We start from the raw sequence: 24,358 nt of genomic DNA, 5'->3' as shown, positions 1-24,358 counted from the left end.
AACCAGCTCCCGCACCCTACCTTTAAAGAAATTTCTGAAGCCTTGGAGAGGCGAGGCACAGCGCCTCGCGCCTGCATGTAAAAGAAGCATGGATCCTCATTGGGCCTTCCCTCACGCTGTCTGTCCCGCCCTTGCGGAAATAGGAAGTTGCATCAGCGGAGGGCGGGACAGACAGCGTGAGGGAAGGCCCGATGAGGGTCCACGCTTCTTTTACATGCAGGCGTGAGGCGCTGCGCCTCGCCTCTCCATGGCTTCCGAAATTTCTTTAAAGTTAGGGTGCGGGAGCTGGTTGGAGCCGGAGGGAGCTGAGGAGGGTAGGCACTGGTCGGGGGGGGGGGGGGGGGTGGTGTTGATGCGCCGAGGGGGGGGGGTGTCATCGTGCTGCACCCGGGGGGGGGAGCTGGCAGGGAGCACCCCCCCCAAGCTGACACCCGGGGCGGACTGCCCCTCCCGCCCCCCCTTGCTATGCCAATGCCTTTGTGTACAGAGGTTGGTCCTCCAAGCTCTAATTAAATAAACCCCCATAATATTCAGCTGCATGTGTCACAATTTGATTGAAATGTCACAGTGGCATAGCCAGAAGGCAATTTTTGGATGGGCCAACAGGTTGGATGGGTGGGCACTAGACAGTGGTGTGCTGGTAAATGTTTAACAACAGGCTCTCTCCCTGGTCCACCTCTGCGCCCCCCCCCCCCCCCCGTCCACCTCTGCACCCCTCGTCCACCTCTGCGCCTCCCCTCAAAATTGCTGAGCTGGCTATAGCCAAGGAGAGAGCCTGGGTGGGTGGGGGGGGGGGGGGGGGGGGCAATGCTTTACTTTCTCCAGAAAAAAAAATTAAATGTTCCCAGGATCCAATCTAATTCATGTTTAATGTGGGTTAAAATGCCTGATTCTCAAAGTGAACATATTCCAAACACTATAATGAAGTAGTCCAGCCATATGATTTAGTTTGGTCCCCTAGAAAAATCAAATATTTTGGTACTGAATTATATTGCACATTCACTGATAACTTTTGTTCATAATGATGACAATATATTAAAATATCTTAAAATTTTTCTTTTGTCCTGGCATCCCTTGCACATGTCATGGTGGGGTAGACTTGAAACTATTAAGATGATGGTCTCCCCTAAAATAAATTTTATACTCAGTATGATTCTTGCTCTTTTGCATGCATCGTTTTATAAACAAAGTTGACAAATTCTTATCCTCGTTCCTCTGGAAGTTTAAACCTGTTAGAATTTCATCAACGATTTTCGGTGGTGGGAGGCAGGGATAGTGCTGGGCAGACTTATACGGTCTGTGCCAGAGCCGGTGGTGGGAGGCGGGGCTGGTGGTTGGCAGGCGGGGATGGTGGTTGGGAGGCGGGGATGGTGCTGGGCAGACTTATACGGTCTGTGCCAGAGCCGGTGGTGGGAGGCGGGGCTGGTGGTTGGCAGGCGGGGATGGTGGTTGGGAGGCGGGGATGGTGCTGGGCAGACTTATACGGTCTGTGCCAGAGCCGGTGGAGGGAGGCTGGACTGGAGGTTGGGAGGCAGGGATAGTGCTGGGCAGACTTATACGATCTGTGCCAGAGCCAGTGGTGGGAGGTGGGGACAGTGCTGGGCAGACTTATATGGTCTGTGCCAGAGCCGGTGGTGGGAGGCAGGGATAGTGCTGGGCAGACTTACACGGTCTATGCCAGAGCCAGTGGTGGGAGGCGGGGCTGGTGGTTGGGAGGCGGGGATAGTGCTGGGCAGACTTATACGGTCTGTACCAGACCCGGTGGTGGGAGGCAGGGATAGTGTTGGGCAGACTTACACGGTCTGTGCCAGAGCCGGTGGTGGGAGGCGGGGATAGTGCTGGGCAGACTTATATGGTCTGTGCCCTGAAGAGCTCAGGTACAAATCAAAGTAGGGTATACACAAAAAGTAGCACACATGAGTTGTCTTGTTGGGCAGACTGGATGGACCGTGCAGGTCTTTTTTCTGCTGTCATCTACTATGTTTTGTATCAGAAAGCTTTATTATACAACAAGGTTGTCATTGGCTTTCCTTGGATAATTATTATTCTCCTGTTTGTCTCCAACTTGAAAAATCCTTAACCTCCTCTGAATTAACTTATTACCACCTCCTTGACATAAAAAAGATAACCTTATTATAGTTAATACTATATCTTGTTCACAGGATTTGGACCACATACTAGAACATCTCTTGCACTCTTCACTGTATGTCTCTCTCTGGAATAATCCCAAATTTCTTATCAACAATACTACTTTCTATTGGAAATCATAGGCAGCCTGTAATATTTGGTCTTTAAAAGATATTTGCAATTGTGTTAATGATGATATGCAATCTTTTCAAGACTTACAATCTCAATTCCATCTGACCTCTTCCCAATTTTTTCGATGGCTCCAATTGTCTCAATGTTTGAAAAAAATCTGGATTTTTGAAGATTATCAATCATTCTAAGCCCACCATTTACCAATTAACCAACACATAGCTGAGCAACGGTCACACTGCTTCTTCTGTGTACAAGATTTTATCACATCCATACAAGAATAATAACACTCTTCAGTCGATTTAGGAAAAAGATACTAACCACTCCATCCCTGAGGCTTTACAACCCAACTCTCTGGTCACCTTTAATTAAACCTTTATCCGCAGCCAACTTCTTACAATCAATGTACTTTTTCTATCACAGAGCTGTTTGGGCGCCACAACAGCTTCACAATGCAAAATTAACATCTTCCAACTTTTGCTGGTATTGTCACACACAGTCAGGAACTTTAGTTCACATAATTTTTGAATGCTCACAAATTCAGCCATTTTGGCATTCTATTATATGACAAATATTCAAAATCAACATCCCTTTGTCTTGGTCATTAATCATTTTTAACTCCTGTTCTTCAAATATTGACCTATTGGACCACCACAAACCCTTCTTTGATATACTTATTACCAGGGCCGTGCCTAGGGTCTCTGGCGCCCCCCTGCAGACTATCAGTTGGTGCCCCCCCCCCCCCCCCCCGTGAAAATACTCGCTCACCACTTGCCACACTGACAGGAATTGTCAGCAATATTCTTAGAAACAAACTGCTATACGTTGCAAAATAAGATAGATGTAAATTCTCAAAGTGGACATATTCCAAACACTAAAATGAAAATAAAATGATTTTTTTCTACCTTTGTTGTCTGGTGACTTTCTTTTTCTGATCATGCTGGCCCAGAATCTGATTCTGCTGCTATCTGTCCTCTTAACTCTGTTTCCAGGGCTTCCTTTCCATTTATTTCTTTCCTTTCCTCCTTTCTTCTTCATTTCTGGTCCTCAGCTTCTGCCTATTTTCTTCATTCATGTGCAGTTTTTCTCCTCTCTTCCTTTTCCCTCATTTCATCTCCTTCATCTCTCTTCCCTCCCCTCTATGTCCAGCAATTTCTCCTCTCTCCCTGAACCCTGATCTCCCATCCATGCCCATCCATGCTCCTCTGTTCCCTGCCCCCTCCATTCATCCCTATCCAGCAATTCCCCTCTCTCCCTGAGCCCTGCCCTGCAATCCATATTCATCCATGCCCATCTGTCCCCTGCCCCCTCCATTCATCCCTATCCAGCAATTCCCCTCTCTCCCTGAGCCCTGCCCTGCAATCCATATCCATCCATGCCCATCTGTCCCCTCCATTCATCCCTATCCAGCAATTCCCCTCTCTCCCTGAGCCCTGCCCTCCCAATCCATGCCCATCCATGCTCCTCTGTCCCCTGCCCCCTCCATTCATCCCTTTCCAGCAATTCCCCTCTCTCCCTGAGCCCTGCCCTCCCATCCATGCTCCTCTGTGCCCTCCATTCATCCCTAATTCCCTATCCAGCAATTCCCCTCTCTCCCTGAGCCCTGCCCCTCCCATCCATGGTCCTCTGTCACCCTCCATTAATCCCTATCCACCAATTCCCCTCTCTCCCTTCCATGACCCCCCCCCACCTCGCATCCATGCTCCTCTCTCCTCTGTCCTCCCGCTCCCATCATGTCCCAGTTGGCCTGGCCCGCCCTCTTCTCCCCTCCCCCTTCGCATTCATGCTCGTCTCTCCCCTGCCCTCCCGCTCCCATTGTTCAACTACTGCCCGCCCTCTTCTCTCCCACCAACATCCCTTTTCTTGTTTTTTCTTTTTAAATTTACCTCCGTGGCGGTCCAGCAGCACAGCGTCAGTGAAGGAGGCGGCGCTCCCAACGTCTCTAGCCTTCCCTTCGCTGTGTTCCGCCTTCTTCTGACGTCATTTTGACGTCAGAAGAAGGCGGAACACAGCGAAGGGAAGGCTAGAGACGTCGGGAGCGCCACCTCCTTCACTGACGCTGCGCTGCTGGACCGCCATGGAGGTAAATTTAAAAAGAAAAAAAAAGAAAAGGGATGTTGGGGGGGGGGGAGAAGAGGGCAGGCAGTAGTTGAACAATGGGAGCGGGAGGGCGAGCGAGGTGAGCATGGTGCGGCGGTGCCCCCTAGAGGGTGGCGCCCCCCTGCCATGCTTACCTCGCTTACCGTGTTGGCACGGCCCTGCTTATTACTGTTGCTCAACAAATGGTCTTAGCTGACTGGAAAAATTCTTCATTACTAAACGATCATTTTTGGTGGCAGTCTGTCTTATTATATCATAAATATGAGCTTGCATCTGCTAAGCTTTTAGGGTCGGTACTTTTAGGCTTGCTGACTTTGGGGGTCATTATTGCTTGTTAAGTCCTGTTAACAACGCTGATTGGCTTGTTAAGCTAATTAAGTTATGCACATCATTATATAATAAGCTTGGATTTCGGCACGTAATGCTAGGTGCGCTATATAGAATCTGGGGGATATGGGCCAATATTCAGCTTGTGGTAGTCAGTGTTTTTTAAGCAACTGACAGATGTGAGCAGATTAAGCCTTGATGTTCAATGCTGAGCCATGTATAGGCATGGGCATTGAATATCTGGGATTGGGCATAGCTAGGGGGCAAAGTTCAGACTGCCTTTTGTGTGTTTCTATCTGCCCATTTACCCCAGGTTTCTATATAGCACAACTTAAGTTGTGCATGCAACTCCATGCATGCGCATGTGCATGCGTGTGCAAGTTAATTAGTTAATAACCCAGTTGGCGCCAATAATTACCAATTAGAAAGTAATTGACACTAATTGGCATTAATTAGAATTTACACACAGAACTGTCTAAGTGTATTCTATAACGTGAAGCCATAAATTCTAAGTCACACAGTTGAAAAAGGGGGCGTGGGTGTTTCTAAAACCTATGCGTGTGGTTGTACAATACACCAGGTCCACGTGTAATTTAGGCGTTGGCGTTTACACCGAGTTTTACTTGGTTTAACTGTCTGTGACTAAATTTAGTCACGTGGATGGGCACTTGGCGTATTCTATAATCCATTCAGAAATTTAGGTGTACTTTATAGAATACACCTAGACATATTTTGTTTTGGCGCTGATTTCTTTAGGCGTCATATATAGAATCTAGCCATTAGTGGGCACCAGCACTAAATATGGCCAATGTCCACATAACTGCTGGCTCCTCCTTGACTCCACCTTCAAACCCTCCCTTCACTACCTGAGCAGTGCCGCGGCGGTCAGAGCTGATATTCAGCGGCACTGCCTGGTTAAATGAGGTTGAAGCATGCAAGAGCCTCTCCTGTCCACTTAAACCATGCTGAATATCAACTCCATAACTTAATTTTTCTTGAGTATAACAAACATTGGCAAAGTTTTCATCTTTTTTTTATTGTGTATAGCCTGGGAATATAAATTGCAGTCTTTTTTTCTTGAGGCAACTGTCTGACCAGTGTTTTAAGTCAGAGGACTTCCTCACCCTCCTCACTTTCAGGGGACCCTCTCTTTTGAGTGCTTTTGGGGGTGGCATACCATCTGCTCTCTCACCTCAAGCAGCAGACTACCTTGAGCTGCCCCTGAGCAGTGGTGGTGCTGGATGGAAGTGAGCAGAGCACACATGGCTCTTACCGCTAGCTGTGCTGCCTCACCATTTCCCAATCAGTCTTTTAACTCTTTCCCCATGCAACTTTGCAGTAAGTAAAGCACTAGAGCACCTCATTTCCTGCTGATGTGGTGCTGAAATATCTCGATAAAAGTGGTAAGATCTTAAGGCTGCTACAGTAACACTTCAGCCTCGCAGCAGCCTGAGGTAAAGCACTGAAGTGCTTTCTTAGCTACCTGCTGCATGGCTGAGAAATTGAAAACTGAATGGGAGGTATTGCAGCAGTACAGCTAGAGGTAAGAGCAGTGTGCGCTGCACTTGTCTCCTTCCAGACTTCAGAAATATTTTATATACCCCAAGGGAAGGAAGGAAGAAGCAAGGAGTCTTCCTTGAGCCCTCCATGGCACCCCTCAACTCTTTTCTGCAGAATTGGGAAGTCTGCCCTTTAGTACAGACCCATCTTGGACGCCAACCTCCACTGAACACCCCCCCCCCCCCACACACATACACAATTACTTCCCTATAGACCAACACCTCCCCTCCACTGTGTACTCCTACACCCTCCATGCAGACCTCAGACACCTCCCTTTCCCTGTATCTTGTCTCTATGGTTTCGTAAGCTCATGAAGCAGGGACTCTCTCCGATGTGTCTTTACAGTGCTATGTTCATCTTGATGTGCTATATAAATGATTAATACTAGTAGTCATAATCACATGCAGATTTTTGTATCAAAGAATGAAACTAGGCATCATAAAATGTTCACACATTTCCTTGTTAATTATCCAATTGGTTTATGCAAATAGAAGACGCTATCCTCAAAATTTCATATGACGATATAAAAGGAGTACACAGTTCAGATGCCTGTAATAATGCTCATATTTGTATCCAAAGGACGCTGTGGTAATCTGCACTTTGGGAGTTGGGACAGCTTTTGGAGAGTCCATCTTGGATAATACTCCTCGTCATGCTACGATTGTTACCAGGGAGTACAGTGAGCTTCTCCGCATCGAACAGAAGGACTTCAAAGTACTTTGGGAGGTAAATACAAACTTTACAATGAGTCTTTTGTAAATGCGAGAACCTTCAGCTATTGCCTAAATGGCACTATCGCTTGTTTGTGCATGACAGACTATTCAACCATTCTTTTTTTTTTTTTTTTTTTTAATATTTGGCCTGATTCTCTCTGAACTTCTTTGACATCCACCTTACCTTGCATGCTATGTTGGTTATATATACTATACACAGAGATATGGATGAAAATGAGTTTGTTATTTTATATTTGATACAATGATTAACAACGGAATTATAAAAGGTCCAAAGAAGGGCGACCAAAATTATTAAGGGGGTGGAATTTATCTCATATGAAGAAAGACTAAAGAAGTTAAGGCTCTTCAGCTTGGAAAAGAGACGGTTCAGGGGGATATGATAGAGATTGACAAAATCCTGAGTAGTGTAGAAGAGGTAAACATGAATTGATTTTTTCACTCTTTCAAAAAGTACAAAGACAAGGGGACACTCAATGAAGTTACATGGTAATACTTTTAAAAGAAATTGGAGAAAATATTTTTTCATTCAACAAATAGTTAAACTCTGGATCTTGTTGCCACAGAATATGGTAACAGTAGTTAGCATATTTGGGTGGTTTGGATAAGTTCCTGGAGGAAAAACCTGCTATTGAGGGGCCCTTTTACCAAGTTGCGGGAAAAAGGGTCCTACTGGCTGGCGGTGGGGGCCGTTTTTCCCGTGCACCTGGGCCCTTTTTACCGCAGTGGGTAAAAAAGCCCCCAGCACACATAGCCATGTGGTAAGAGAACTCTTATCGCATGGACATGCGACAGGGAGCCCTTATCACCACCCACTGAGGTGCCGATAAGGGCTCCCATGCTAACCTGGCAGTAACCGGGCTGTGCGCGGCAATGCCCAATTACCATCGGGTTACTGCTGTGCAAGCCATTTCTATGGGCTTTCTTTTTCCCTTGGAAATGGTATATGTTCGGGGCGGGACTACCACTGGTATCTGTGTTGGGCTGGCGGCAATCCCAAAAGAGCGAGTTGTAAACCCGAGTTGGGCTTACCAACGCTCTGTAAAAGGGACCCTAAGTTAGCCAAGGGGAAAGCCACTACTTATCACTGAGATCGGTAGCATGGATGTCCCAGATTACTATTGACTCATGGGATTACACTCTGCCATTTTCTACCTGATTTTGAGAGCCAGTTGGAGCACAAAGAGAGGTTCAGCCAATCAGAAGCAGGAGAGGAGAAAGGGTTTTTAAAAAAAAATAAAATCAAGAGTGAGAGTGATCTGGAGAAGAAAGAGGTGAGGGCACAGATTGGGTCAGACCAGGAACAGGGTCAGAACAGGGCAGAAGACACAAGCGACCAGCTGTGCCCAGATAGCACTAAAATTTGGAAAATCCTGGCCCAGGACTACTGGGTAAGGTAACCAAGGCAAAACAGTGACTTCCAGCTGAGCTTGCGTCACAGGTGTTTTTAAGGATGCTTGAGCTGTAGAATACTGCCTCTGGTCACTATGTACACATGCCAAGTTTACAGTCCGCTTGTACTTCAACTGCAGTCTGGTGAGTATTTCTCACCAGACGAGGATCTCGACATTGCCAGAGTCCACCAGTGCCTAATATGGGTGTCCTTCCAACTCAACTTGTAACACACAGTTCCAGATCTTGGGATGGAAGGCCTCCACAATGTTGCAACAATTGGTGGGTACTGTATTCACATCTATGCTTTGGCTAAATCCTGGCAGTCCCTGGCTATATGAGCTGTTCCTTCGCACCGGAAACAAGTGGGGGAATAAGGATCCCACAACTGGGCTAGGGGGCTGCCGTGCATTCGTTGGAACGAGGGCTTCCATCGTCCTTGGAGATCATGGTTGTGCTTGATAGAAGGCTTCAACCACCTCTAAAGCACTTTCTGGGGTCAATTTAGGGTGCCGCCTCACCCACTGTTTCATAGGTGGAGGTAATCCTTCAAGGAACTGTTCCAGGAGGATAATTCTTGTGATCTCCAGGCCCTTCTTGCCTTCCAGTTACAGCCATCTCCAGGCCATTTCCTTGAGTTGGTAGAAGAAACTCTGAGGGTTTTCTTTAACTTGCAGAGACCCCTTCTGGAAATTCTGCTGATAGGCCTCTTGAGTGCAGCCTGCCCTGTCCAAAACGGCAGCCTTTACTTCCGCGTAGGTGGCTGTTCCACTGGAATTGACATTTTGAAATGCAGTTTGGCTGCTGCCGGTCAGTAAATTCCCTAGATAAGCTGTCCATGATGCTTCTGACCAACCAGCAAGGTGGGTGGTTCTTTCAAAATTGGTTAGGAAATAGTCCTGTTCGTCCTCCAGTATCATCTTTGATATAACAGGGACCGGAGTGTGTAACCTGGAAGTCTGCAAAACTTGCATCACTTGGTTCAAGGAGCTCTGCTGGGTTTCTCAAGATCTCTGGGAGGCTTGCTGGTGCTCCCATTGTCTCTGTACTACTTGTGGCAGCTGCTGTTGACCTCTATTAAGGCCTGGAGTAGCCTTTCCATGATTTAGTTGTAACATTAGCATGTAATGCACATGTAAACGAATATAAAAACCTGCCTGTCCAGCACTAATTATATGCCTCCCCCCCCCCCAACTAGAGCAGGGCTAACCTTTTTGCCCAATATTCCGGCGTGGTATCTGTAACAGGCCCAGAGCCTGGAAGTCAAGAGTTCTAGCTCCTTCTGGCAGGATAAGCTCCAAATCCCACCACTGCCACAATATGTGATTCCATGAGCGAGGGTGGGCTCGGGGCCCAGATAAAATGATACTACGCAGCAGGTTAGGGTAAGCAAAATTCATGTTTATTAAAGGTGTTGGGAAAGGGGGTCCAGTTCAGTTCACAGAGGAAGGAAAAATCAATTGCAAAGCTAGTCTATGAATATAAGAATGTTCTGCATGGCCTTCTCCTGCAGGACCACTGCCTGCACTACAGTCTCTTGGTAAGGCAATACTTTCTGTGGACTCTGGCCTGGTTCCCAGAGTTATCAGTACAGTTCTTAGTACTTCACCAGATAGCCTGCCTCAGGCCAGTTCTAACATGCAAAACTACAAGGTCCAAATTTAACTTGACCTACCTGACTGTTGCTGTTCCTTTCCACAGGTACCTGATGGGTCGTATGCAGTAGGTCTTCACTCCTTCCCCCTGAGCCCTCTTAACCCCACTGTGGCCCTGCCTTTTATAGTTCCTGGTTTCGGCGCCACCCCTCCCATCTTACTTCCTCCCTGGGTGGGGCAAAGGGTTTAAAGATGACTCACAATACCTGAGGGATCCTTCTTAAGGGTGATGGGCAGGGTTCTATATACCCCCTCACACCCCTTATTCTTGTTTTACACCGCCTTGGGTGAATTTCTTCAAAAAGAGAGGAAATAAATCCAAACAAATAAATAATTAATAAATAAATCTATAAATACAGAGACTGAATGCCGTCACTATCCATATAGCTGCTGGTGGTGAGTGCTCTCCATACGTTTTCAGTGCTACTGCCTATCTGAATTGCAGCTCTGAGTATATGTATTTTTTTTAACACCACAGCTGATGGATGCTCACCCCCAGGTTTATATATTGACCTGTTAGTTATTTTTGTTTAAAAAGGTACCTGGAATAAAAGTATAGGAAACATGGCAAATGGGAAAACAAATCCATGTCAGCATTAAGTCTGACTGCACGAGATGAGTGCTCTCATTTCCCATACACTCAATTGCTGCTATTCACATGAAAACATGGCAAAATTAAAATATAAAATGATCCTTTTTGTAATTCTTCACCAAGCTAGCTGTGCTAACCCACTGAATCTCACACAGTGCTTGAGGAGCATGACCTGTATTTCCCAGGAGGCTGGGCTTGAACGCACAGATGCAGCACTAGGGATTTTTATTTAATCTTCTCAAGTACAACATTTGTCAAATGAGAATCTGCCTCTGCACACTGTGCCTGCACGAACAGATTTCCAGTTCCAGATAACAGTGATATTGTGGAAGCAGGCCTGCTGGAACTAATAAATTAAGTCAACTCCAGGGCATTTGCACAGTAGATACGTAAAGGTCCACTTCCAATTTTGCCCTGTTGTGAGGAAAGCTCTCTTATTTGGCAGAGTGTGTCTGTCTGCCATCAAAGTGTCAATACTATTGCCTGAAGATTGATCTCCTTTTGTGCAGTAAATTTAACCAAGGCAAGGAAGGAAATGGGATTCCAGGGCGGTGGCTTGTCATTAAGTGCCTCTTCCTGTCCCTAAAGACTGCTCAGGTTTCCTGGAAAAATGCAAACACCAGCAGCTTCCTCCTTTGTCAGTCCTGCAGACTGAAACACTTCAGGAGGGTCAAATCACAGCTGTACCGAAGTGAATCATTGGTGGTATGCTAGCACTCTGGCCTCAAGATATCTGGGATCCACAGGTTAGGTACAAATTTTTACTATTACCTTAGCTTCTCTTAATGCAAGTGTTGTACTTTGGGTCATCCTCATATGGTATGAACCCTGAAGATGGTATTCCTGCTGGTATTCATAGAACTGCACTGATGACAGTCTAACCTTAGAGGAAGTATTAATACTGGAACCAGGAAGTATTTTGATTTTTACAGCAGAATAAGAGCCTTTGCAGAAGGCACACTTTGCTGTATCTTTATATTCAATGCAAAGTACGTGAGGCATATATTATTTATTATTTATTTTTTATTATTTGTTACATTTATACCCCACATTTTCCCACCTATTTGCAGGCTCAATGTGGCTTACAAAGTACCGTAAAGGCGTTTGCCATTTCGGTTAATAACAGATACAAGATTGTGTTGTGGTCAAATGAGATAGAGGTGAATCAGGCGTCATGGGTCGAGGGGAAAGAAGATAGTAAATTGTCCAGTATATATATGTATATATGTAGCATGCGGCTTTATGTACATGGTAGCATAAAACTATGAATGGGACTCTTGGTGCGGTTTGACAAGTCCTGAGCAGAGAGTGAAGAATTAGAGATTTTATTGTTGCTCACTCTAATCTACTAATTCAGGAATCAAATTCCCTCAGGGTGAGTTAGTGCTCCTTGATTCCCCTTGTAGTTCTGATTTTTCTTTGCTTCAGCTGAGAGTTTACTATGACTGGATGGAAGTAGCCTAATGGTTTGATTCCCACTGCAGCTCCTTTTGACTCTGGAAAATCACTTAACCCTCCATTGCCCAAGGCAGAAAAACGTGGATTGTGAAACCACAAGGAGTAGAAAAAGTACCTGTAACAATAAATGTAAACCACATTGGTTGCACCACAGAAAGGTGGTGTACCAAGTCCATGACCCCCTCACTTGAAAGAACAGAACTTCTTTGTTCACATAATTATAGAGCAGTAATACCTCTATTCTTCAGAAGATCATTCGGACTTTCCATGAGGTTTCTTCCTCTGCTTTTAATTTTAAATGTCCTTTTTGTTTGTGTTAGCACAGTTGATTTCTTTGTGTCTGCTTATTGGAATACCCCACGGGTGCCTTTTAACATGGTCACACCTCTGCTTTGAAAAAGCTTCTGCTCTGTGTGTGTCCCTCCATTTTTCTTATGCAGTGCTTTAAATAGCTCAGTGTGATGCCAGCATGGGGTTCTGAGATTCATTGCAGCAGTGCCTGTATTTATTTATATTTAAGATTGCTAGAGTTTTCATAAACATTAAACATTAAACATTAATACCTCTTTGCAAATGAAATTATGATAAACTGTTTGTGCAACATATTTTTTAAATAAAGACTCTGTTTCTGTTTTTATTTATTCAACTAACTCCATGAGTTGTCTACTTTCCCAGGATTTTTAGTTGTATACTAATTCTGGTCGCCACATCTCAAGAAAGATATAGTAGAATTGGAAAAGGTGCAGTGAAGGACGATTAAAATGATAGCAGGGATGGGACCACTTCCCTATGAAGAAAGACTAAGGAGGCTAGGGCTTTTCAGCTGAGGGAAGACATGATAGAGGTATATAAAATAATGTGTGGAGTGGAACAGGTCGATGTGAAGCGTCTGTTCACGCTTCCAAAAATACTAGGACTAGGGGGCATGCGATGAAACTACAGTGTAGTAAATTTAAAACAAATCGGAGAAAATGTTTCTTCACCCAACGCATAATTAAACTCTGGAATTTGTTGCTGGAGAACGTGGTGAAGGCGGTTAGCTTAGCAGAATTTAAAAAGGGGTTAGATGGTTTCCTAAAGAACAAGTCCATAAACCACTACTAAATGGACTTGGAAAAAATCCACAATTCCAGAATTAACATGTATAGAATGTTTGTACGTTTGGGAAGCTCGCCAGATGCCCTTGGCCTGGATTGGCCACTGTCGTGGACAGGATGCTGGGCTCGATGGAGCCTTGGTCTTTTCCCAGTGTGACATTACTTATGTACTTTGATTACCCATGATTAAAAAGTGACTGACAAATATTTATTTATTAGCCGCCTTTAAGAAGAGATTCACCCATGATGGTGTACAGCAGATATAATTCAACATAAAGGGCCCTGCTTACTAAGGCACGCTAGCATTTTTAGCGCATGATAAACGCTAGAGACACCCATAGGAATATATGGGTGTCTTTAGCGTTTAGCGCATGCTAAAAATGCTAGCATGCCCTTACCACAGCGTAGTAAACAGGACCCAAAATTTGCACATTTGTTAATGGCATAACAATAGTAAAATGACCAAATATGAATATAAATACAATCAGTGAGGTAAACTTGGAAAGGTTGAATTGAAACCTAGTAATAGGACTAATGTGAAACAGTATCGGAAATAGACACATTTAGCAGCACTGTAAAACAATCAAATAACAAATATGATAAATGTCAGGACAATATAGAAGCTTTGAAAAATAACTTTCAGTCCAGTGTTCAAAGGGAGTTGCAAGGTGACCAATGCATAACTTCTCTATGTATAGATTTTTATAGTAAAACATTTTTATTGAGACAGTAATAAATGACTTCACACAAACTTCACAGCAATATGTAAAAGTAGCAGAAAGCTTGGATTCTTATAGTTCCCCACCAAGAGAACTGACAAATAAACTGTCCACTCAACAGAACCCCCTCTATGTATAGATTTTTAGAAATGAAACAGATATTTATCTATTTATTATGACACTTCTACCCTGCAATTTCCCAAGAAAGCTCAGGTTCAATGCGGCTTACATAACAAATTAAGAAGAAGCTTTACAAGACAATTAATATTAATACAAGAATACAACTATTAAAAAATTCTTTTCATATTAGGTGAACACAGATCTAAAGAAGTGAACTTCAAGTAAACTTCTAAATGACATATAGAGGGGCATAATTGAATGAAAACGTCTATCTCCATGGGCGTTTATCTCAGAGAAAGGGTCCGTGAAGGGGCGGACCGAACCGTATTTTCGAAAAAAAATAGACGTCCATGTTTTATTCGACAATTTGTGAGCTGGGCGTTTTTGTTTTTCAGTGATAATGGAAAATGAAAGCGCCCAGCTCAAAAACGAATAAATCCAAGGCATTTGTTCGTGGAAGGGGCCAGGATTTGTAGTGCACTGGTCCCCCTCACATGCCAGGACACCAACCGGGCACCCTAGGGGGCACTTTTACAAAAAAAAAAAAAGGTAAAAGAGCTCCCAGGTGCATAGCACCCTTCCCTTGTGTGTAGAGCCCCCCAAATCCCCCTCAAAACCCACTGCCCACAAGTCTACACCATTATTATAGCCCTAAGGGGTGAAGGGGGGCACCTACATGTGGGTACAGTGGGTTTGGGGGGTTGGACGACTAATAAGCATTAAGCAGCACAATTGTAACAGGTAGGGGGGATGGGCCTGGGTCCACCTGGTCACTGCACCCCCTAACAACTGCTCCAGGGACCTGCATACTGCTGCCAGGGAGGTGGGTATGACATTTGAGGGTGAAAATAAAAAGTTGTGAAACATCATTTTTTGTGGTGGGAGGGGGTTAGTGACCACTGGGGGAGTCAGGAGAGGTCATCCCCGATTCCCTCTGGGGGTAATCTGGTCATTTAGGGCACTTTTTGGGGCCTTATTCGTGAAAAAACAGGGTCCAGGAAAAGTGCCCTAAATTCTAGCTACAAATGCATACTTTTTTTCCATTATTGGCGAAAGGTGCCCATCTCTGTTCGGGTGATAACCACGCCCCAGTCCCGCCTTCACCACACCTCCGACACGCCCCCGTCAACTTTGTACGCTTCCGCGATGGAGTGCAGTTGAAAACGTCCAAAATCGCCTTTCCATTATACCGATTTATTCGGTTTTGTGAGATAAAAGTCTATCTCCCGATTTGGGTCAAAATCTAGGCGTTTTTCTTTTTCAATTATAAGGTGGATAATCAACTGAGTGTCTGATATACTTTGGTATTGGGTTGTTTAACTCACATGAAGCCCCGAATTTGCATAGGGGCTGAACATAGGAAATGGGACCTGCAGGCTGAGATATTTCAAGTTTCTTTGCTATTTTATAAAAGGCTCTGCTGAGGGTGGAGCCCTTTGGAAATTATGTATAAGGATGCTAGTAAGCAGACAGGTATTTGCTGGCACTTGGAGCAGGAGCAGCCGTTTTGTAAAATTACACGTAGAAAAAAAGAGCAATGTCACTCAGCACTTATTTATTTATTTGGATTTATACATGTTTGTTGTTATTATGTTTATTAAAATATTTAATGTCCCGGAGGAGTAGCCTAGTGCTTTGTGCAGTGGGGACCTGAGTTCGATTCCCACTGCAGCTCCTTGTGACTCTGTGTAAGTCACTTAACCCTCCATTGCCCCAGGTACAATAAATAAGTACCTGTATATACTATGTAAACCGCTTTGAATGTAGTTGCAAAAAACACAGAAAGGCAGTTTATCAAGTCCCATTCCCTTTCTCTTCATCTAAGATCAAAGCGGTTTACAATAATTAAAAACAAAAAAGGACACATATTTATTTTTTATTTTATTATATCCCACATTTTCCCACCTGTTTGCAGGCTCAATGTGGCTTACAAAGTACCGTAACAGCATTTGCCGTTTCAGTTGATAATAAATACAAGATTATGTTGTGGTCAAAAGAGGTAGAAGTGAATCAGAGGTTAGGGGTAGAGGGGAAGGAGGATAGTAAATTGTCCAGTACGATCATTGATTATGTTGTGTTGCTGGGTGTGGGGGTTTATGTTGGATCGGTGGGATATGCTTTTTTGAATAGGTGGGTTTTTAATAATTTCCTGAAGTTTAACTCCAATAAAAGATGGTAAAAGTATATCCAGAACATATGAAGGGCAACTCTATAAGTTAGATACCCCCAGTGACTCTCTACAGGGACTTACTCTTCTCAGTAATCCCAAACTAATAGGGGATTGCATATAGAATACTAGTACTTATGTGTGTAAGTGTGTAATTACCCATGAAACTGCCAGTAGGTCTCCTAAGTGCTGTTCTGAAATTGTGCGTATGTGGCAGTCCCCTGCATTCTATCTATGGTGCCCAAAATTGCGATAGCGAAGGTGACTCAAGAATCATAAGTACATAGCTGTTGCCATACTGGGACAGACCAAAGGTCCATCAAGCCCAGCATCCTGTGTCCAACAGTGGCCAATCCAGGTCACAAATACCTGGCAAGATCTCAAAAAAGTACTAAACATTTTATACTGCTTATCCCAGAAATAGTGGATTTTCCCCAAGTCCAATTTAATAATGGTCTATGGACTTTTCCTTTAGGAAGCTGTCCAAACCTTTTTAAAACTCTGCTAAGCTAACCACCTTTACCACATTCTCCGGCAACGAATTCCAGAGCTTAATTACTCGTTGAGTGAAGAAAAGGTTCCTCCGATTCGTTTTAAATTTACTAATTTGTAGCTTCATCGCATGCCCCCTAGTCCTAGGGGGCATGCAACAGCAAAGGTGACTCAAGAATCAGCAGACGATGCTACAGATAGTCAAAATATTTATCATAAAACATAAATATTTTGACCATCTGTAGCATCGTCTGCTGATTCTTGAGTCACCTTTGCTGTTATGTTATCCATTTCCTGCTTTGCAAGGTTTTGCTTCTTCTGTGTATACATCAGATCAAAATTGCAAATCATAGTTACCTGATGCTAGGGTCCACCTTGTGGGTCAGTGCTCAAGAAAAAGATCTAGGTGTTGTTGTAGATAATACGCTGAAATTTTCTGTTTAATGTGCGGCGGCCAAAAAAGCAAACAGGATGCTAGGAATTATTAGGAAAGGGATGGTGAATAAAACTGAAAATACTATAATGCCTTTGTATTGCTCCATGGTGCATCTGCACCTTGAGTATTGCATTCATTTCTGGTCACTATATTTCAAATAGATATAGCAGAATTAGAAAAGGTTCAAAGTAGAGTGACCAAAATTATACAGGGGATGAAACTCTTCTCGTATGAGGAAAGGCTAAAGAAGTTAGTGCTCTTCAGCTTGGAAATGAGACGGATGAGGGGAGATATGATTGAGGTCTACAAAATCCTGAGTGGTGTAGAACGAGTAGAAGTTAATCTATTTTTTTACTCATTCCAAAAGTACAAAGACTAGGGGACAGTTAAAGAAGTTATATGGAAATACTTTTAAAACAAATAGGAGGAAATATTTTTTCACTTAATGAATAGTTAAGCTCTGGAACTCTTTGCTGGAGGATGTGGTAACAGTGGTTAGCGTAACTGGGTTTAAAAAAGGTTTGAACAAATTCCTGGAGGAAAAGTCCATAGTCTGCTATTGAGACAGACATGGGGAAGCAACTGCTTGCCCTGGGATTTATAGTATGGAATGTTGCCACGATTTGGGTTTCTGCCAGGTACTTGTGACCAGTGTTTGGAAATCAGGATACTGGGCTAGATGGACCATTGGTCTGACCCAGTAACTGTCTCAAATGTAGGCTCTCTCTGGGCATTCCTTAGAAGCACTAGTAGTCTAGTGGCCTAGATGGGGTAGGAGTAATCCTCAGTCACTCCTGCCCATGCTGGTTGTGCCGCAGTTAGGGAACACTCCTGTCCTGACTAGGCTACTAGACCACCAAGGTTTCTGAGGTAGAGCCTACAGGTGGTGAGAGGGTGGTGCTTTTTGTTGGAGAGGGACATCAGCTTTCTGTTGGGAGATAGGGGGATGGCTTTCTGTCCTGGGGGCATTCACCCTGGTTTCGATTTTGGCCGATACTGTGTGGCAAATTTCAGCCACAGATTCGGTTGCAGCTGAAACCGAAAAAACCTCTTCTTAACATAATTGGGTCATGTGGTGTGCTTAAGTATGTGTTTTCAATCAAGTAGAATTTTGGTAATTCAATTGAACTGTGTCCTGTATGGCGACAGAGCACCAACCAAAATGCAGAAAAGTGGGGAAAATGTTATGATATGAGCTTATTACTGAAATATGTAGCATGATATTTTGCTGGATCATATATATCAATATATTTGTACAGCTTTAAAAACTGGCTTTCATTTCAAGCCCATCTTTCCTTCTCCTCCCTTTTCCTGGGAACTTCTGATAGCAGGGCTAGTCAATTACAAACACTAGAGAGATATAAAACTTCCTTCTCCTCCCACCTGAAGGACTGGTAACAAAAGCATGACTAAGGTGGGTACCTGAAGGCTCATCAAGACATCTCCACCAGCAGACAGAGTCTGGAAAAGTGTAAATCCAGATACTGAAAACAAAGGACTCAGAGAAGAAACCATAAACAAAACATTGGCCTGTCATCAGAGGTATACCTGCCCCCTCCCATCAGCTATCAGACAAATGGATGCCAGGACATATGCAGAAAGGAAAGACTTATAATGTGATCATGTGAACAGACTACAATAACCATAATGCCTTGCAAAATATCCAGTGCAAACCAGGAAGCAAATGATCCAGGACATGCACCCACCATGCTTCTCTGCTAACTATAAAAAACCTGGAAATAGCCCAGCTCGTCTCTTGGGACCTGCCACTTTCTTTGGGATCTGCTGCTCTGGGAACCTGCAGCTTGCCTCCCTGCTGGGAAGACATCCCTGCAACCATGTGCTCATCAATCTGCTGGACTAGAGCATGCTTGTAACAAGGACTGTAAGTCAACCTAAAAACCTTTGATTTGAACCTGTTGCTTTGTTTTATGCACAAATTCTCTGTAACGATCCTTGAAGCTATTTCTCGCTGCAATATTTGTATTTTGAATAAACCCTTTTGAAGCTAAAAATATAGTCTCTCTGTGTTCTGAGCATATGGTATCTTTTAAAGTTATACTGATAGCACATGGACACTTTTAAAACTTAGTGCCATGCTCTGAGCACATACTTTTAAATCTTGCAGTACATGCTAGTGAAATTACAGAAATATAGCATTTAATTCCTTTGTATTTTTGCAATTGTAAATCATTCTTACCTTATAGGTAAGTGGTGGAGAAATATTAGCGAGTGCCAGTGGCGTAGCCACAGGTGGGCCTAGGTGGGCAGGGGCCCACCCACTTAGGGCTCAGGCCCACCCAACAGTAGCACACATTTAACAGTAGCTGGTGGGGATCCCAAGCTCTGCCAGCTGAAGACTTCCCCCTGATGGTAACGAAAATGCTACTCCCCATGATACCGGCACCTGCACATGCTCAGTTTTCTGCACATGCCTGCTGCAGACTGCCAAGGTGGAAAGAAGCGTTTTCCCGCCAGCTGAGATATTTTTTTGGCAGTGGGGGGGGGGGGGGGGGGGGGGGAAGAACACTTGGTGCCCACCCACTTCTTGCCCTGGCCCACCCAAAATCTGTCGTCTGGCTACGCCCCTGGCGAGTGCTCTTAAAATATTCCCTGCTCTTTGTTCTTAAATATCATATTAGGACTGTGACAATTTTGTAACGTTTTTAACGTTTTTAATGGATATTAAGAACATTTAAATTATTTCATGTAACAGTGTGCTTAAGTATGTGTTTTCAACCAAGTAGAATTTTGGTAATCCAATTGAACTGTGTCCTGTATGGCGACAGAGCACCAACCAAAATGCAGAAAAGTGGGGAAAACTGCAAAATTGACATGATTAAGTTTCATATAATTTTAGCTTCAGTGAAAGTGTTGTCTCTGAAGAGAGTGTGATCATGAGATATATCATAAAAGCAAACGAAGAAGGGACCTCTAAAATATCATGCAGTACAACAAGCTTTCCTTTAGGAAAACCACTACAACCACTAGATGTCAGCCCCACTAAAGCAAGTGAAAAAGATCTGAAAGCCTAATTCCTATTCTACCCTTCTTTCAGCAAAAAAAATATCCTGTAGTGACTGTGCCACCAATCAGCAGGTGCATGCAACCAAATTAAAAGAATTTTTAAACAGAGTTGGGAGGAGAGAGAGATTCCATACTGCCTCTCCACAAAGGTTCTTTCTTTAAAACCACTTAACTTCATCAAAGTGGCCAATTGGCCTGCCCCTCTCATCTTTACATGCATTAGTCTTTTATCTATAGTTCCTTTTCTTGTTCTAGAAGGCAGCAGTTTTACTAACTGGAAGCTTCTTTTTTTTTTTTTTTTTTTAACCTAAATAGACCCTACCAGGAGAAGTAGGCTAATGGTTTGAGCAGTGAGCTGAGAACCAGGAAAACCAGTCTTACATAAGTACCTAAGTACTGCCATACTGGGAAAGACCAAAGGTCTATCAAGCCCAGCATCCTGTTTCCAACAGTGGCCAATCCAGGTTACAAATACCTGGCAAGATCCCAACAAAGTACAAAACATTTTATACTGCTTATCTCAGAAATAGTGGATTTTCCTCAAGTCCATTTAATAATGGTCTTTGGACTTTTCCTTTAGGAAGCCGTCCAAACCTTTTTTAAACTCCACTAAGTTAACTGCCTTTACCACATTCTCTGGCAACGAATTCCAGAGTTTAATTACACGTTGAGTGAAGAAAAATTTTCTCCGATTCGTTTTAAATTTACTACATTGTAGCTTCATCATATGCCCCCTAGGCCTAGTATTTTTTGAAAGTGTAAACAGACGCTTCACATCTACCCATTCAACTCCACTCATTATTTTATAGACCTCTATCATATCTCCTCTCAGCTGCCTTTTCTCCAAGCTGAAGAGCCCTAGCCACTTTAGCCTTTCCTCATAGGGAAGTCGTCCCATCCCCTTTATCACTTTCATTGCCCTTCTCTGTACATTTTCTAATTCCACTGTATCTTTTTTGAGATGCGGCGACCAGAATTGAACACAATGTTCGAGGTGCAGTCGCACCATGGAGCGATACAAAGGCATTAGAACATCCTCATTTTTGTTTTCCATTCCTTTCCTAGTAATACCTAACATTCTATTTGCTTTCTTATCCGCAGCAGCAGCACACTGAGCAGAAGGTTTCAATGTATCATCAACGACGACACCTAGATCCCTTTCTTGGTCTGTGACTTCTAACATGGAACCTTGCATGACGTAGCTATAATTTGGGTTCCTCTTTCCCATGTGCATCACTTTGCACTTGCTCACATTAAATGTCATCTGCCATTTAGACGCCCAGTCTCCCAGTCTTGTAAGGTCCTCTTGTAATTTTTCACAATCCTCCCGCGATTTAACGACTTTGAATAACTTTGTGTCATCAGCAAATTTAATTACCTCACTAGTTACTCCCATCTCTAGGTCATTTATAAATATGTTAAAAAGCAGCAGTCCCAACACAGACCCCTGGGGAACCCCACTAACTACCCTTCTCCATTGAGAATACTGACCATTTATCCCTACTCTTTGTTTTCTATCTTTTAACCAGTTTTTAATCCACAATAGAACACTACCTCCTATCCCATGAATCTCCAATTTCCTTTGGAGTCTTTCATGAGGTACTTTGTCAAATGCCTTCTGAAAATTCAGATACACAATATCAACCGGCTCACCTTTATCCACATGTTTGTTCACCCCTTCAAATAAATGTAGTAGATTGGTGAGGCAAGATTTCCCTTCACTAAATCCATGTTGACTCATCAATCCATGCTTTTGAATATGCTCTGTAATTTTGTTCTTTATAACAGTCTCTACCATTTTGCCTGGCACCGACGTCAGACTCACCGGTCTATAATTTCCTGGATCTCCTCTGGAACCTTTTAAAAAAATTGGCATTACATTGGCCATCCTCCAATCTTCTGGTACCACACTTGATTTTAAGGATAAATTACATATTACTAACAATAGCTCTGCAAGTTCATTTTTCAGTTCTATCAGTACTCTGAGATGAATACCATCTGGTCCAGGAGATTTGCTACTCTTCAGTTTGTAGAACTGCCCCATTATATCCTCCAGGTTTACAGAGAATTCATTAAGTTTCTCCGACTCGTCAGCTTCGAATACGCGTGCCTGCAAGAGTCTATCTGTTAATGCTGTGGTACAAAGTTCAAGTTGTTAAAACTAAGGGGAAAAGACTATGGAGATTAGTTGATAACATTTGCTTTTTTATATTTTTATTTTGCCTATCACTAACCTACAATTCCTCCTTTAAACCCCAATCTTTAAGTTCTCAAAGCACAAAGCAAAATAGTGTTCACTTACCAGAGAAATGTCCTCTTCTCTCAGAACTTCTCAGAAAGAAAGTTCAGTGGAACCTTTCCTCTTTATATAGTTTTGAATCTAAGGGGCCTTTTTTAAACAGGCTCTTTGAGTGGAGGAGTGGCCTAGTGGTTAGGGTGGTGGACTTTGGTCCTGGGGAACTGAGGAACTGAATTCAATTCCCACTTCAGGCACAGACGCTCCTTGTGACTCTGGGCAAGTCACTTTACTCTCCATTGCCCCATGTAAGCCGCATTGAGCCTGCCAAGAGTGGGAAAGCGCAGGGTACAAATGTAGCAAAAAAAAAAAAAAAAAAAGCTAACTCAAGCAACCTATGCAAACATTCTACTTCCCTACACCTTAGTTAACACCTAATTGAGGTTGCTGGATGTGCTACCTCTCCAGCAGCCAAAGAACAGAAGATAACTGCCTTTTAGAACAAGAGTTTTTAGCTGTTAAGTTTCTACCTCTAGAAAAGGTTTCAGTTTAAAACTAAGGGGAAAATGCCTATTTCTAGAGAAAATTTCAGTTTAAAACTATGGGAAAAGGGTTATACACTATGCAGTGGCATACCAAGGGGGGGCGGTGGGGGCGGTTTGCCCCGGGTGCACGCCGCTGGGGGGGGTGCCGCATGCCTGTCGGCTCCGCTTGTTCTCTGCTCCCTCTGCCCCGGAACGAGGGAGCAGGAAATGAGCGAAGCCGACAGGCACACGGCACCCCCCCCAGCAGGTAAAAATGCACCCGGGGAAGGGGGTCCTTTCGCCGGGGTGGGGGTGGGGTCGCGCTGCACCCGGGGGGGGGGGGGCATCGGCGATCCGCCCCGGGTGTCAGCCACCCTAGGAACGCCACTGACACTATATAGAGGCTTATTTTCAAAGCACTTAGCCTCCCAAAGTTCCATAGAAACCTATGGAACTTAGCCTCCCAAAGTGCTTTGAAAATATGCCTCTATGGCAACTAGTTAATGTTTGCTTTTTTCTCTCTCCCTCTTTTTATTCCCCTCTTAATACTAAACTAGGTCCTGCTTGCTTTTCCCTTTCTCTCTCTCTTTTTATTCCCCCTTAATACTAAACTAGATCCTGCAGTGCTGTGGTACAAAGTTCAAGTTTTAAAACTAAAGGGAAAAGACTTTGGAGATAAGTTGATAAAATTTGCTTTTTTATATTTTTATCCTGCCTATGACTCACCTACAATTCCTCCTTTAAACCCCAATCTTTAAGTTCCCAAAGCACAAAGCAAAATAGTGTTCACTTACCAGAGAAATGTTCTCTTCTCTCAGAAGTTCTCAGAAAGTTGGTCATTGTGATTTATGGCAAGTCTCTTACCTTTCTATTGCCTCAGCTACAAATTTAGGGGTCCATTTATGAAGCTGCGGTAAAAGGGGCCTGCGCTGGTGTCGGTGTGTGTTTTTGATGCACGCCGAGGCCCCCTTTTACCGCAGTGGGTAAAAAGCAGGTCTTTCTTTTTTTGAAGAAATGGCATGCCCATTTTTGGGGTGAGCACTTACCGCCACCCATAGAGGTGGCAGTAAGGGCTCTCATGCTACTCCGGTGGTAACCAGACAGCGCGTGGCACGGCCAGATTACCGCTGGGTACACACCAGTGCTACAAAAATATTTTTGTAGTGTCGGAAATGGCACGTGCTGGGGCTGGGAACTACTGCCATGCTGCTGCTGTGGTAGCCCGGTGATACTTCTGTTTTAGTGAGCAGTAAGCCTGTGTTGGGCTTACTGCCACTTTGTAAAAGGGCCCCTCAGCATGTAAGCTCTATGGGCACAAGAAAATACTTGAATGTAACTTGTTTTGAATTAGTACTGAAAAGATGAGAGCTGAATCTAAAGTCAGTGCGTTTTTTTCTAGTGAAAAAGGTGCAGGTACTCAAATACCAGGCCACCCTTCGAGGTGGGGCGATCACTGAGGGACCCACCTC

The 24,358-nt window shown here is 43.8% G+C and overlaps 1 protein-coding gene across 1 annotated transcript in view; it reads left to right on the top strand.

The window, feature by feature from the left end:
* The window catches only part of RAPGEF4 (Rap guanine nucleotide exchange factor 4), a 298,747-nt gene that overhangs the window by 29,407 nt on the left and 244,982 nt on the right, over positions 1–24,358 (top strand). Inside the window, exon 3 of the mRNA XM_030210347.1 lies at positions 6,823–6,969. The gene's annotated coding sequence lies outside the window, so the exon portion shown is untranslated. The remainder of the gene's footprint in view (positions 1–6,822; positions 6,970–24,358) is intronic.

The sequence above is a fragment of the Microcaecilia unicolor genome, chromosome 7 (assembly GCF_901765095.1).
Source record: "Microcaecilia unicolor chromosome 7, aMicUni1.1, whole genome shotgun sequence".
NCBI lineage: Eukaryota > Metazoa > Chordata > Amphibia > Gymnophiona > Siphonopidae > Microcaecilia > Microcaecilia unicolor.
The sequence above is the reverse complement of the archived record's forward strand: the minus strand, read 5'-3'. Positions and strand labels throughout refer to the sequence as shown.